Genomic DNA, 15,068 nt, shown 5'->3' on the forward strand with positions numbered 1-15,068 from the left:
ACCTTCAGGACGTGGGAAGCGAAAGGCAGGGGCTTCGAAGTATGTTGCACATGTGCCAAGAAATGGGTGGCGCCCAACCATGTGTCGAGAAGAGCATTGTAAGAAGCAAGAAGACCCGACAATCCCGAGGATAATCGAAGAAACTTTCCAATAATCGCGACAGAGTTACATCTGAACCGACGACTCGATTTGCAAACTCGGATAGACATTCCTATTTCCCAACTTACTAGACTAGCAAAACGACGTGCACCGTAGCAAAGGTTCGTATTACGATTATCGCATCGTTTAATGGTAAGATTGCAAATTATGTAAGGCCATCAGCAGTGATGTAACAGAGTTTTCCGCGTTAGCGTCCAGTGAATCAAGCCCTAAGTTTAGCAGTGCAGCCCCACTCGCGAAGCGTGTTCGGAATTTTTCTTCGCCAACCTCGTACCTTTATCGCCGCTATTTCTTTTTCATTCTGCTCCACGTACGACCAACTTCCCACTGCAGGAATAACAGCCTGTTGCTTCGCTTCACTTTGGCTCGCTTCCCACACGAGATGTGCTCGCGTGCATACGTTCCTTCAACGTATACATGCCGAAGGTGATGCAAAGTGCAGGTTGAAAAAGACTCGCTTTGTCTTCCACCAATCCCCGTACTTTGTCAATGACGAATCTCGATTTTTCGCGAAACACGCGAACGAAATCCTCGATAATTCTCGGTTCCGGGTCTAAGAGGGTGCGCCACGGGTTCGGAAGATGCTTCAAGGAATAACATAATTGGGTACCCTCGGTAAAGTTTTTCTGCCTTTCTCATACCTCCCGTACCAGGTATACTAATTAACGTTTCTTCCAAACGGGAGAACAATTTTCCTGCCGGCTTTCCTTTGCCAAGCCTGCGCGTTTCCCATAGACGGTCTCGCAGACTTGCTTTGCACGGTGATTGCCAAGGATTTTCCTCCAGTCTCTATCCGGAAACTGTTCTTTATTCCGGGACAGTCGATCGCGTTGCATGCAACATTTATCGAGTAAGCCTAACATAGGTCGGGAATTTTAAACGATTTAATTTTAGAATGCCACGGTTCCGGGAACGAGAGAAACCTTTTGTTTTGCGGCGAGGAATTTGCTGAAAAATAAGGAACGAAGCATGCTAAACAGGGGTAATAATATTCAACGAGAACTTCCATTCTTGATGGTATAAAATAAACCAAGGCTCGGGGTTTTCCTGTTGCCATTTTCCTCCTGCCAAAAAGAAGCGTGTCTTCGAACCCTTCGACAAGGTTTTCACAGGTTCTACACCAGTGCATCATTCAACCTAGCTTCGAGAAAAATTGATGTGCTGGATGATATTGATGCATAGATGACGCCAACAGATTCCTCTCACAGAAGGTAATATCTGGCCCAAAAATTCTGATTTACCGATATTCGAGTGGAGAATAACTTATTTTAAGGAAACCGGAAGGGAAACGCGAGAACATAAACGTGATTCCTCGGAGAAATAAACTGCTCGACGTTATTTGTTTGTACGTTGGGAAGAGGCAATGAGAAGAAAGAAAAGGAGCATATCGCGGTCAGAACACTGAGTAAACTAGTAGAATATAAAGAAGGGAGTAGACATTACACATGTCCACTTTGTCGTCCTCCACAGAGGCGCGTGACCCGTAACTGATTGGTGTTACGCATGGTTACCCCTGGCATTTCGTCTGTGCCCTGTGCGCGTCTCTAATCATAGGAAATTTATCATTCACCTCCTCCGCTCGAACTGCATACTCTAGAAGGAACTATATTCCCCTGAGCTCAGTCTGAACAAAGGAAAAGCCTTTACTATCCATCTGCTTAGAGGATTTCGTTCAACGAGTTTGACCGGTTTCCTGGAAATCGTACCGTCACCAATTTTTAATTCTGGAAACTGTATTTCTCCGTAATTCTACAACCTCGATTTAATAGGACTCCAGCTACACTGGGCATTCGTGATTTATAACAGGATTCTTGAAAGAAAAATTTTTACACGGCGGATAATTAAGTATTAAAACTTCTATTGGAATTAAAACTACGGTATATATATTACTTCTCAAGCAAGGTATATGTCTGTTTTAGTCCCTCTCTTGAGAGACTGACCGACTCCTGAGAAAGTGTCAAGAGGGTGACGCGGTTCGCCTAAACCCCCAATTCTTATCCAATGTTTATATAAACATTCGTTCTAGGAATTTCTATCTTGTAAACTAATTATTCGTATCTTATATCCTAAACTTTGTCTACAATTAAACTTATCTTTTCAACAATTTCTAAGGAAAAAGATTTCCAAGTCAAAAATTGCTAAGACCATGCAACAAGTAAGAGCTAGCCAGCTACGCCATTGTTTCTCCGTCGAGATTCTATGATTGCTATACTGTAATAGCAATACTATGCTCTTTTATATGTTTACTCGTGAGTGGTAGAACCAAGAAGAAGAACAAGCCGAGAAGTAGGAAGAAAGCGTCAAATGAAAGGAAAACCTGTCACGATTATTACAATCTCGAACATCCTTCAGTTCCGACGATGAACAGGGAAGGTTGGAAGAGGTCGAGTGAAAATTCGACGACAGGGTAAGAATAAAGTAGCATCCTGACCTACCAGCACGCCGTTCCACCGTAATTCCGGGTAAAAGCGATAACAGATTTTAAGAAATGGCATTAAGCAAATGAAAGACCGCACTCCGTCTGCCGTATGATTTGGGAGGGTGGCGAGCACAGAGAAGGGACGAGGAAGGATCGACGAAGGTCAGGACCGTCCCTGGCCGTGTTGGTGGGTTCACAAAGGCGCACGCTTCCACGAAGTCTGAACGAGCGAAATGCCGCTGTCTTCTTCACGGTAGTCTCGCTTGGTAGAGCACAAAACAACCTCGACGTTCGCCAACTTCGCTTAACCATCTCTCGCTCGGATAACGGAAAACGGTACTCGGATCGAGCGCTGGAATTATCGACGTGCCCTCGCCGCGGACTTGGTCGCCGTCCGATCGCGAGCAGGAAAAAAGAATCCTCGCGAGGAGCTTTTTGCGTCGCGTATACCCTGGGATAACGATCGATTGTCCGTCGCAGCAACGACGCCGGGAGAAACGTATTCAACGTGGCTGCTTTCTTGTCACCGGTACCTGCTCGTCGCGAGATACCTGGCTCTCGAATGAAATCGGCTTTACGCGTAAGAGGCTTCCATCCTAGGGGCGCTGGGATCACTGATCGAGCGTAACAAGCCTACTCGTAAAATGGAACATTACTTTATGGATGTGGATTTACGGGGCCCTTGCAGTTCGTGTTTCTTCGTCCTTTATGTCCGAATGATTTAAGAAGGTGCTGCATGCTACGCGTGAAATGCACCGAGGGAACATCCGGACGAGAGACAGGCTTGACTAAGTCTTTCGTAGACGATGGATAAAAATATTGTACCTCGTTACGAAATTAACCCCTTTTCGTGCTTTATCGAGTCTGACACGTGATGAAGATTTTGGTCCAAACGTAAACATCACGGAATGATGTTTTGCCAATTACGATCGTGATCGAGTTGGTCATGATTCTTATAAGCTTTGCTACAAAGCAGCTGATGCCTAGCGTTTAAGCCCGGACTTCGGGCTAAATGACACGGAAAAGGGTTAATAACGTGAAGTTTGGTAATGAATTCTCTCGCGTGCACCTGGTAATACCACGGACTCTGAGTGGAGGAGTGGAAGAGAGGAAATGTTCAAATGGAACGTCATCTATCTTTGGTCTACCATGTCTACCGCGAGTAGACGTTACCACAGCGTTTACTCGAAAACCTCGGTACTGTAATTCATCGGTAGTTTATATCGCAGTGTTCTACGAGCCTATTCCAGTCGAATTGGAGGGGAACGAGATTAAAGCTTTCGTTTGCAGTTCACCTGTTGCTGCGAGGCCAAAGGTCCGCGCAGCGCCAAGGCTGATGGTCGTTAAAAGAGAAATACGAGCGTCGCGGCGGCCGCGGTTACTCGAGGGTTCTTGCACCCTCGGATCGATCGACGTACATGCGAGTGCTGTGGATAGTTTAGCGAGCATCGCTGGATCCCGAAGGGAAACGAAGATGGCCGGTCGGTCCCTTTGCTCCCGAGTCATAGTCGTCCGGAGGCACGACTACCTACTACTCCCGATCGCGATCGCGGGGCAAATGATTAATGCACGAGGAACAAAGGAACGGACAGAGAAAGCCAGGTTGTTCCACGTGTTTGCCGCGGTTGTTATCCACCGATAGAATGCCAGACCGCCCACCGGTCGCTTTTCTCCGGCCCTGCTGCAGCCGGGTTATCAGCCGAGAGTGATTCTAGTGTCGTGGGTGGTCGTCGAAGGTGCGAGCCTCCAATGTGTCTTAGTTCCATTAGAATTCGCTCGTCGATACTTGAAGGGACGAGGAAGTAAACAGAGCCGGTGTGTTGCTTAATTAATCGGGGCTAATAAATTGCTCCGTTATTTTCCCGTGGCTGCAATCTATCTAAATGGCAGCGAGGAACGGGGCCCGTTTAAATCAATTTCCATGGAAGAAAAATTGATGACTGTTACAGCCACTTCCGATTTAATTACCACGCCTTCGCTAACAAAGAGCAGGCAGCCTTATCGCGTTACGAAATCGGCATTTCAAGGCGGTCGTAAATTACACACGGAAGCTAATAAAAGACGCCCATCGACGCGTTCGAACGATATGAGCAGATGCGAGGTGTACGGACCACTTGGCGGCAGCTTGAGATCGGGAATCTTGACCTAGACCAACGGGAAAGTCCGAAGAATACAACATAACCTGCGGCAACCCGGTCAGAGCCTGGATTTCGTCGAGTTAAATGACACGGGAAGGGGTTAATAACGCGAAATTCGGTAAAGAATTCTCTCGCGTGCACCTGGTAATACTATGGACTCTATGTGGAGGAGTGGAAGAGAGGAAATGTTCAAATGGAACGTCATCTATCTTTGGTCTACCATGTCTAAAGCCCGGACTTCGGGCTAAATGACACGGAAAAGGGTTAATAACGTGAAGTTTGGTAATGAATTCTCTCGCGTGCACCTGGTAATACCACGGACTCTGAGTGGAGGAGTGGAAGAGAGGAAATGTTCAAATGGAACGTCATCTATCTTTGGTCTACCATGTCTACCGCGAGTAGACGTTACCACAGCGTTTACTCGAAAACCTCGGTACTGTAATTCATCGGTAGTTTATATCGCAGTGTTCTACGAGCCTATTCCAGTCGAATTGGAGGGGAACGAGATTAAAGCTTTCGTTTGCAGTTCACCTGTTGCTGCGAGGCCAAAGGTCCGCGCAGCGCCAAGGCTGATGGTCGTTAAAAGAGAAATACGAGCGTCGCGGCGGCCGCGGTTACTCGAGGGTTCTTGCACCCTCGGATCGATCGACGTACATGCGAGTGCTGTGGATAGTTTAGCGAGCATCGCTGGATCCCGAAGGGAAACGAAGATGGCCGGTCGGTCCCTTTGCTCCCGAGTCATAGTCGTCCGGAGGCACGACTACCTACTACTCCCGATCGCGATCGCGGGGCAAATGATTAATGCACGAGGAACAAAGGAACGGACAGAGAAAGCCAGGTTGTTCCACGTGTTTGCCGCGGTTGTTATCCACCGATAGAATGCCAGACCGCCCACCGGTCGCTTTTCTCCGGCCCTGCTGCAGCCGGGTTATCAGCCGAGAGTGATTCTAGTGTCGTGGGTGGTCGTCGAAGGTGCGAGCCTCCAATGTGTCTTAGTTCCATTAGAATTCGCTCGTCGATACTTGAAGGGACGAGGAAGTAAACAGAGCCGGTGTGTTGCTTAATTAATCGGGGCTAATAAATTGCTCCGTTATTTTCCCGTGGCTGCAATCTATCTAAATGGCAGCGAGGAACGGGGCCCGTTTAAATCAATTTCCATGGAAGAAAAATTGATGACTGTTACAGCCACTTCCGATTTAATTACCACGCCTTCGCTAACAAAGAGCAGGCAGCCTTATCGCGTTACGAAATCGGCATTTCAAGGCGGTCGTAAATTACACACGGAAGCTAATAAAAGACGCCCATCGACGCGTTCGAACGATATGAGCAGATGCGAGGTGTACGGACCACTTGGCGGCAGCTTGAGATCGGGAATCTTGACCTAGACCAACGGGAAAGTCCGAAGAATACAACATAACCTGCGGCAACCCGGTCCCATCTTTCGGAGTTTGCGAAAGGTGGGGTGGCAGAGGCGTCGGTTCATCACCTGCTCATCATCGAGCGTGGGATGACGCGCCGGCCCAGGTAACAGACCTCCGAAAGAAATCGAGTGAAAAGGGAGAGGCAACCTTGAGGATAACGCGGGTTCCCTCCATTATTAATGAATCCTGCGAATACAAAGATCGTGCATCGGTCTTCTATCTCGTGGGCCAGACCGCATGGATCCGTGTGTTCGTGGAACTATCGATTGTGGTTCTTCACCGAGACTAGCAACCATTTCGCCACTCGTTCCGTTATTAGAAACTCCGCTGCCTACACCTTGCCATAGTCACCGGGAACCGTGTCGACATCTGCGCAGTTTCTCGCTCCGATTGGTTATCGTGTGCCCCGACTGACGGAACAGTTGTGTCTGACAGACTCCAATTTCCAAACACCATTCCCTATCGATCCTGCCGAATCGACCAGAGAAATCGCGATAGTTATCGCGTTGGATACGGCTCCTTTTTATTATTCAAGCGTAGAACAAGCATAATGCAAGAGTCCTTCCTCGTAGCGCGACTCGTGATAACGTTATCTCGTAATGCAACTGTACTTGTTTAACTTAGCACTGATAAACTTTGAGTCGAGACAAACGTACTCCAAACCAAATCAAACGTTTCTAATTACTCTACGAGTTGTCACTGAGACTCTATTTTTCTTAGCGCATCGTCTCCAGGAATAGAGAATGGCGTTTATAATGCTGTCTATGCGGTATTTCTACAGTAGCGACACAGCCAGGGGGAAGTTGTTCGTCATCCCCTAATGCGAACAGGAGTTGAACACGGATCGCGTGGAAATGAATCTTCGCAGCTCCCATGAATCACGACACGGGGAAGTAATCGAAGACGCTGGCAAGCTGGCGAGCCTGCTTTTTTCTCAGACTCTGGACCATACGCGTCATAAGTTTCCTTAAAACATCGGGAAGAAGCGAGTTGGCCAGCTGCCGGTGTCCATGGGACGCCACGCGGCAAGGAGCATGTGAAAAAAGGGAGAAGAGGCGAAATCCTTAGAACAGGACGTGCTCCTCTCGTACGAGAAACCTCGCTTCCGGGTTCGCCTGTGTATTAGATATTCATGCTCATTTCCTACGGAGCAGCTGGTACCTTTTCTCTCCCGTTGCTCTCCCGGCGGCCTCAGGAGGGAGCTAATTTTTAAGGCCACCGTGTGCACGTCCGTCTCGATGCAACGGCAACCTGCTCCAACACCCACCAGTCGGCCACGATGCTCGAGTCCAGCCGTTTGTCGTTCCTCTGTATATCTATGTAGTCATAGGGAAAGTAGCGGAACAGGTTCGATAGCGGTGGAAGGGTTGCGCACGGTGTTAATCAGTAACGAGCGTAGACTCGTGAGAAATTCGAGTGGCAGGAATTTGCCAACAACTATCGCAATGGTGTCTCTTATCCTTTCTTGGGTTTGGGCTACGAGACGAAAGAGGAGACGTCGAAGACGAGTAAATTTATTGGCTTTGTCGAAGCGCCTACGATAAAATGACTGGAAACGCGAGCAAAATAATCCGTACGTTGCTTATGACACGTGTCAGATAAGAACAGAAAGAATCGCGTTGAATTTCGATACCGTGGCTATCGTTGCTGGGGTACAGCCGAGCGTCGACAAGTAAATCGATATGTCAATGAAGGATCGATCAATGAATCGTAATTATGAATGAAGACGCGTGTTTCTTCGCGACGCAACCTCAGCGTGGCATTTTCTTTTGCGTTAAAGAACGCCGTACGACTATCGACGGGATAAACGGAATTCTTTGAAAAGCTGCGTAAGAAAGGTCCCATTAGCTTGGAAAGAAATTCCTCGGCTTAACGCGAGGATCCTACGCTGAAGAGTCTACACGTGATCGCGTGAGTCGTAGAAAGGGGCATGTTCCCATGATAGAAAGGGTGCTGTGTAAATCTTCCAGGGAGCCAGGATATCTCGCTAGACCTGTCCCAATATTTACGGAACTGGAGTGCCTTTTCACTTTGCTCCCGGGCCTTTCCCTAAAGAGAGGACACCGCGAAGAAGCTGGAGACCATTTTGACTGTGTACGCGCCCTTTGTGTCCGTTGTGCATCGCTAGACAACCACTTAGCCCGTCAGGAGCCGCAATTTGTGGGGACTTTGGGAACGCTGCCCTGAAATGGCACTTGGAACCGCCTTGGATAGGTACCCGGAAGCACTGCGCCGGTGAAACGGAGTACACGGTACTAAAAAGCGAATCTTCCGTAGCTATCTCTTCGCTATTCCTCTGTAATAACTATAAACTACTATAATACACTCCTATCCCGGCTAATAAATCAAAACGGTCGAGGAAACAGCTATTTTTCCGCTATTTACTGTCAAATTCGTACGAGCCTTCGTTGATTAATCGCGCAACGAAATTCGGGTAATCGAAGAAATTAAAGCAACGTACTCGCTAACGAACTACGCTTCCCTTATTCATAAGTTTCAAGTACTAAAGGGGCGGAATGTGATTAAATCTTGTTCCCACCGAGGATACAAAGCCACCACAAAAGGTGCAAAGTACGTCGGTAGCGTTGCGCCATCCGCACGGCTGCGAGGTGTAAAGTGACGCCATTTATTCGCGAATCCTTACAGCGAGCGCTGAATGCGGATAACGTGTTAATCCAGCGATTCGAGAATCGGTTTAGCAAATAAAGGATATTCAAGGGATATACGGGTAGAACCGCGTAACGGTAGAAAGGAGAAATATTTGACGTTATCGAGCAACTTTGACACCGGATTATCGTAATTCCAATCTCTCGGCAACCCTCGCGGCGCCATCGAGCGTCGATGGCTGTCAGAACAACCCCGGCCTCGGGTATCATAATAACGTCTCGCGGGTAATATGATGGGATCTCGTTTTTCCTATTTACATTAATGCGAAGCTCTGGGCTAGCGCGACCGGTCTTTGCGTACTCGCGCATGTACGCGCATCGCTCGTGTACACGATGTAAATAATTATTCATAGAACGGTGTACGACCGACGAACATCTAGGTAATATTACACTGGCAATAGCCAGGTAAGAGAGCAGAGCGAACGGAGCATTCCAACAACGCGTTCGTTTATGGCACGCTGTTCTATTAGTATCAAACGACCGTTGCGAACGGCCGCCATTATTGGAGATCGCGTTAAAATTTCCTTAGGAAAATCGAATTACTCTCCACGAGCTCTGTGCCGCTGAAACGTCGATGGTTGATCGCGTAATTTCCAAGATGAACCTAATTCGCCTAATTCTAATCCCTATTCGAATTACTCGTATCGCTCAAGGCACCAGAGTACAGAGCGGATTCCTTCGTTTTGACCTTTTCATAGGAGTGCAGGAGTAGATTAGAAATAGATATTTTCGTTGCATGCTTTGTTACTCGAGGTGTAGATATATCAGAGTGACGAACATCATTAGTCAACATACGTGATAGGCAACGAGTCGCGGGAATACATGAATACCTTATCCACTACGTGCTGCTTTTCCAATCTACCCCTCTTCCTTCTTTCTCGCTTTCTTTCTTTCTTTCTTTCCGTCTTTCTTTCTGAACACGAACCGTTCACCGCTTCGTGGAACTCGTCGAGTTCCATTGGCGACAGGCGTGCTGCGAGTACGAGGACTTTTCGAACCGTGCCTCCATACGCACGCTAGAAAGCATCTTGTCTCAAGAGGACGAGAGAAGAAAGCGAGAGATGGATCAGAAGGGGTCGCAAGAAAGATGCAGAGGTGGTAGTCTGCTTGCAAACTTTGTCCCTATATTGCCTATTAACGATCGCGCGTGTTTCATAAGAGATACTGCTCGTATTCTTAAAAACTCCCCGCTGAACCTGGCACGACTGGACACTTCACTGGTCAGATGGTCACTCGTGATAGGCGAAACAGATGGATATCAGAAGAAATGGAATAGAAAGAGGGATATACGTTGCAAAATCCACTGCAGATGTATTATATAGTATTGTACAGTGAGTATTCTTCGCTTCTTTTTAATACCTTCATACTTTCTTCGTTTCTGACGAAGCGATTACCTTTTCGGCGGAATGGCCTAAAATCCAGTGACGGAATTTTTGATGGAAAAATTAAAAATCACGCATTCTTGGAACTCGTCGAATAATCGTGACACCTACGTAGATCTTGGTCGAACTAATTAACCAAGATCGACACTAGTCGAATATCGTAGTTCGAGGACTTTAATCTAAAAATCCGTGATATTTGCCAGGAAACTTCGTGACAAAGCGTGGACAGCAACGAGTCTAAAAGTATGGGCGAATTTTTGCATTCGCGAGGAGCAGTGTTCCACGGGAGGGTGGATTACGTGCCGGCTGAAAGAGATCCTTTACGCGAGGCAACAAACCGTTTGGCTTGTCGGCATTCACCAGCAGCCGTTCTGACTTGAAGTGGTCCATGTATGCCTTTTTCTACGGGGCTAAGTTGCCGGTGCAGGACAATCCAACACTCCATTGTTCGTTCCCTTGTACAAAGCGACCTCGATACTACGCAGATTGCATTGACCACGCGGGCCTATCTTTCGTCTAGAGGAGAAATCTGCCGTGTCATCGAGATCGAAGGAAGGGCCAGCGGGAATTTCGAGGGTGGAAGAATGCCCGGTAACTATAATAGGCATCGAGGGGGCCATCGTTGCACGTCGCGCGCGTCTTCCACCTACTCTTTTCATACGAACAGCCATGGCGCATCCAATAATTACTATTCAGGATTTTTTTCTTTCTCAAGAAAAATTTGAATATCTCGGTAGCTTCCCACGAGAGGATACACACCGGTCGGGTTCCTACAGTCTGTGCTTTGCGTTGAATTTCAATGCGAGTAGTTGCACGTTAATTCGACGTTGCATCTCGTATTGCAAAATGTAAATTAACAAGCAAACTATTTCCTGCCCGATAGAGAAGATTACCTCGGAGCTGGCAGGAAAGGAAGAAGCTCGACGCGAAATTTATCTCACGACGGGGATAAAAGCCGATGACGAGTTAAATAATTCAAACGGTGCCCGGGAGCATAGATCAGGCGAAGCTTCGTGTAGCTTTTTTCTCCGACTGCCAGTGGTTACCGATGGCGCAGAAGATTCGAGAGAAAGAGAGAAAAAAGGGGCACGATATTATATACTGGCAGAGATGAATAAAGAAGCGCGAGGAAAGAAAGGTCGGAGAAAAACAGACCGTAAACCGCGCGAGAAGACACGGGATGTCAGCGTGTCTTTCTTTTCCCATAACGGGATCGGTAAGAAGAGCTTGGATTGATTTACGCATTCAGCACCTCCGTCCACCTCGTCCCGCGTGTCTAATTAAGAATTATATAGTACCCGGCGAGCATTGTGCTCCCGTATACAGCGTTAAATAATTACAGCCGTGATCGTTGAAATATGGAGTACCTGAAACTCGTATCGGTACACGCGCGAGACGTATCCGCGATGTAAAAGCCGAATGCCGGTAACATTCTGATCGACTTTGCCACGGTGTTACACGCTGGATTTTCTGCCCGCGCGTTTCGTACGGGCAATCAAGTTCGGGCCAATTTCACGCGTATTCGCATGCCGCATTACCGGACTCGCGCCCGTTAAAAACCGAGGTATAGGCGTCTCTGGGCTCGTACGCCCGCGAAAAAATGGTCGGCAAGAAGCTCGACATATGCTCCTACACGGTGCTGCTACCAAGTGTGCCAACCATGCGCACATGGCCGGCAAACTGACTTTTTTCCTTCTTTTACGACACGATGTCCTCTCCTGCCGCGCGAACAGGCGAAACGAGCTTTGCATGCGGCTGTGTTTTCGCTAAGCTGTGTCAGGGGTCGGGGAAAAAATTCCGCTCGAAAGACGGCCAACAACCTTGAACAGCGGCTGAACCGAGATAGCCGAAGAAAGAGTCCTGCCAACCAGTCCCTTAGTCCTTCCTAACTTTCCGACGAACTTTTCAAGAGAAAGCTTCCGTTGAAGATCAGCCGTTAGCTGGCCGAGAAGCCAGCTCGTACGCGCATAATTCCATCGCGTATTTACCGTATTGCGGAGTCAAAGCGCTCACGGTAAAGGTATCCTCTAGAAACGAAACCGAAGAGTATCTTATTCCTCGCGCATACACCGGGTTGAACCAACACGGTGTTCCTTAACCGCGATTGTGTCCGACGTGAAGCAAGCGTACACGCCGCCGCTTCTTCTGGCACTTACATCTCAGTGCCGTTCCCACACCAACACCGCTACCAGAGTGTAACGTTATATCTTCGCCGCGCTATGGTGGTTCTTTCGCTATGGCGACCAACTCGCATCTCGCACACGTTGTACTTCAGCACGTTGCATGGGTGGCCCCAGTGCGACAACCATCCAGGTCTCTACGCTCCTGCCAACTGTTCGCGCTGATTTCCAATGACAACATCTTGCAAAATTTACTTTTAGGGTGCACCTCTGTGCATCGAAGTGGAGGTTGCGTCATAGATCCCGTGGTTCCAAAAAATTTATCAGATTTTGACAGTATTCATACCGTATCGCTGTCTTGGGATCTTGCCCTATCGTTCATCGAGTCCCTGTGGATGCAAACAGGGGATGCAGACGTTGAACACGAGAGGCGAATGAAGCCTAAACACGGATAATCTCGAGAATTTATTTTTTCGAAATAAAATCGTGTTCGGGTAATTTAACCGATGTTTCCTCAAAGATCTTTCGCTTTGCTCCGGGAAATAGGATTCCTTTAAGGTCGTTCATCCATGGTATCTTATCTTTTCGCGAACCCAAAGGTTCTAAACACGGCTGAAACGTAAGGTGCATGCAAACTAACTATATACCGACGCCTTGCCCTCTTCTTTTTTTCTGTCCCTTGAAGGCGAGTTCCCGTCTCAAGTTCAGTGCCACCTACAAACAGGCTCGCAGGTTAGTCTCGGTTCTCGTGCTGCTCGCTCCTCCACCTCCACCAGGCACAGCAGGGCCACGGCGATTCGTACCACGACTACGACGCAACAATGCGGTACCTGAGTGTCTTGGCCCCTCGGGTAACTTAACCCCCGGTGCCTTTCATCCCTCCTGGACCCCCTGTCTCGCCTCCTGCCGCCACACCATCCGAGATTCTCTGAAGTCCAGGTAACAATGGCCAGCCAGATTTTCTTTATACCTATTCTTCGTGGATGCGCCATTTTCTTCGTGCACATGCCGTATCATGCGAGGTATGGGGATGTCCTGAAGGTGCAAAAGAGACTCGTACGTCTGTGCATTTCGTTGGCGAACCGAGCCTCGCAGAGGAAGTGGGGTTTGCGCGATTTCAACCAGTCTCGAAATGGCGGTTCCCTCGTCTACGTGTACACGTATACGATCACGAACACGCGTGAATTTCGCCTCGCCGATCACTCCTCCTTCTTTGGAACAGTGTCTAAAGTACGAAACAAGGGTAACCTGAACCAGAAATTACGATCGAGTTTTTCTAACCCAGATCCAGCCAACTCGCGACGCGAATCTTCGAGTTCGATGTCATTCAGAGGGAACAACGAAACGAAGATGACTCTGAGATTCTTCTCGATCAATCGATGCACCGATTCACGCCACTTGACGAGCAATATCAAGCGCGGCGTGGTCCGAAGGTTAGATGCACACGCCGAAGACGCGAAGGAATGGGAGCTCGAGTTCACTTGTTCATCCAGTCTGACCGACGACGAACGACGGGTGGACGTTCACCCCGAGCATCGAGGAGAACGCGAGTTCGCGATATCGAGTCCCGGTTTGGAGCAGCGCTAAGTCCCCGGAGACATATCTGGGCTGTTTTCTTCGAGACTGGTTACCTCATTTGGTATAGAAGAGAGCCACCTTGCGTCTTGCGGCGTATCGAAGCTGCGGGACGGACGGATGTGCCTCGTTCTTCATCCTTTCGGTACACCGGCATACGCCGCAATTTTACACGCGCTTCTCGTCCGACAGGAAAACATCGCCTTACATGGCCGAGCAATACGATTCTTTTGTTGATCGCGCGCTCGCGATTCCGATCAGCGCAGGGTTTACGCGGAATCGCGTATATCATACCGATCCTTCGCGATACAGTTATTATAACCAACGGATGGATTGAGCGACGTCGACTGCAAACGATATTAACCCCTTCCCGTGACAGAAATCCGGGCACAAACGGTAGGCGTCAACGACTGATGCACGAAAACAGTCGCGATGCGAGCCAAAATGTAAATACGCGTGATATACGACATGGAAGTAAACTCTAATCCTTCCTTTTATAAATATTACAAATATATTATACTTTATAACAGATGACAGTTTCAAAACTATATTTCATCAATAAACGATACTTTAATAGAAATTCTAGCGTCTTCGAATGTGCCTTCGTCCTGAGGAATATAACAATACTACGCTTAAAAATAAATAAAGTATTATAAACAAAAATTTAATTCACGAGTCTGACTCGTGATATTCACGTTTGGTCCAAAATGTTCCTCACGAGTCAGACTCGTTAAAGTACGGGAAGGGGTTAACTCCTCTATTCCAAGATTTTGGAATACTAATCCGATATTCGGTCAATTGGACAGTGTACACGGTACCTATACTGATAACGATATAACAATCGGAAGAATACGACGTGCTCGTAGAAGAGAGATTAAATGTAAAGGTCAGTGTCGGTCACCAGCGACCGCCATAATGGCGAACGTGCAGGATTTCCGACCCTCCGATCTGCTCTTAGATCTTTTTAGTAGCACAGCGAGTTTACGTTGACTGCGATGGTGGTCATCAGTGTCCGGCGATACAAAATTTTTAAATTTATATCTGCTTTGTACTAACCATTTCTTGAAAATTTGAAAAACGCAAATGAATAGAGAACTTTGAATAGCGAACAATAATTTACACCATCTTCTTTCCTTTGCCATATTGTTTGATAATTCGTCATTATATCCCAAGTCAAAGTGCTAAATA

This window comes from Eufriesea mexicana, unplaced genomic scaffold (assembly GCF_001483705.2).
Source record: "Eufriesea mexicana isolate 0111107269 unplaced genomic scaffold, ASM148370v2 scaffold3738, whole genome shotgun sequence".
Classification (NCBI taxonomy): domain Eukaryota; kingdom Metazoa; phylum Arthropoda; class Insecta; order Hymenoptera; family Apidae; genus Eufriesea; species Eufriesea mexicana.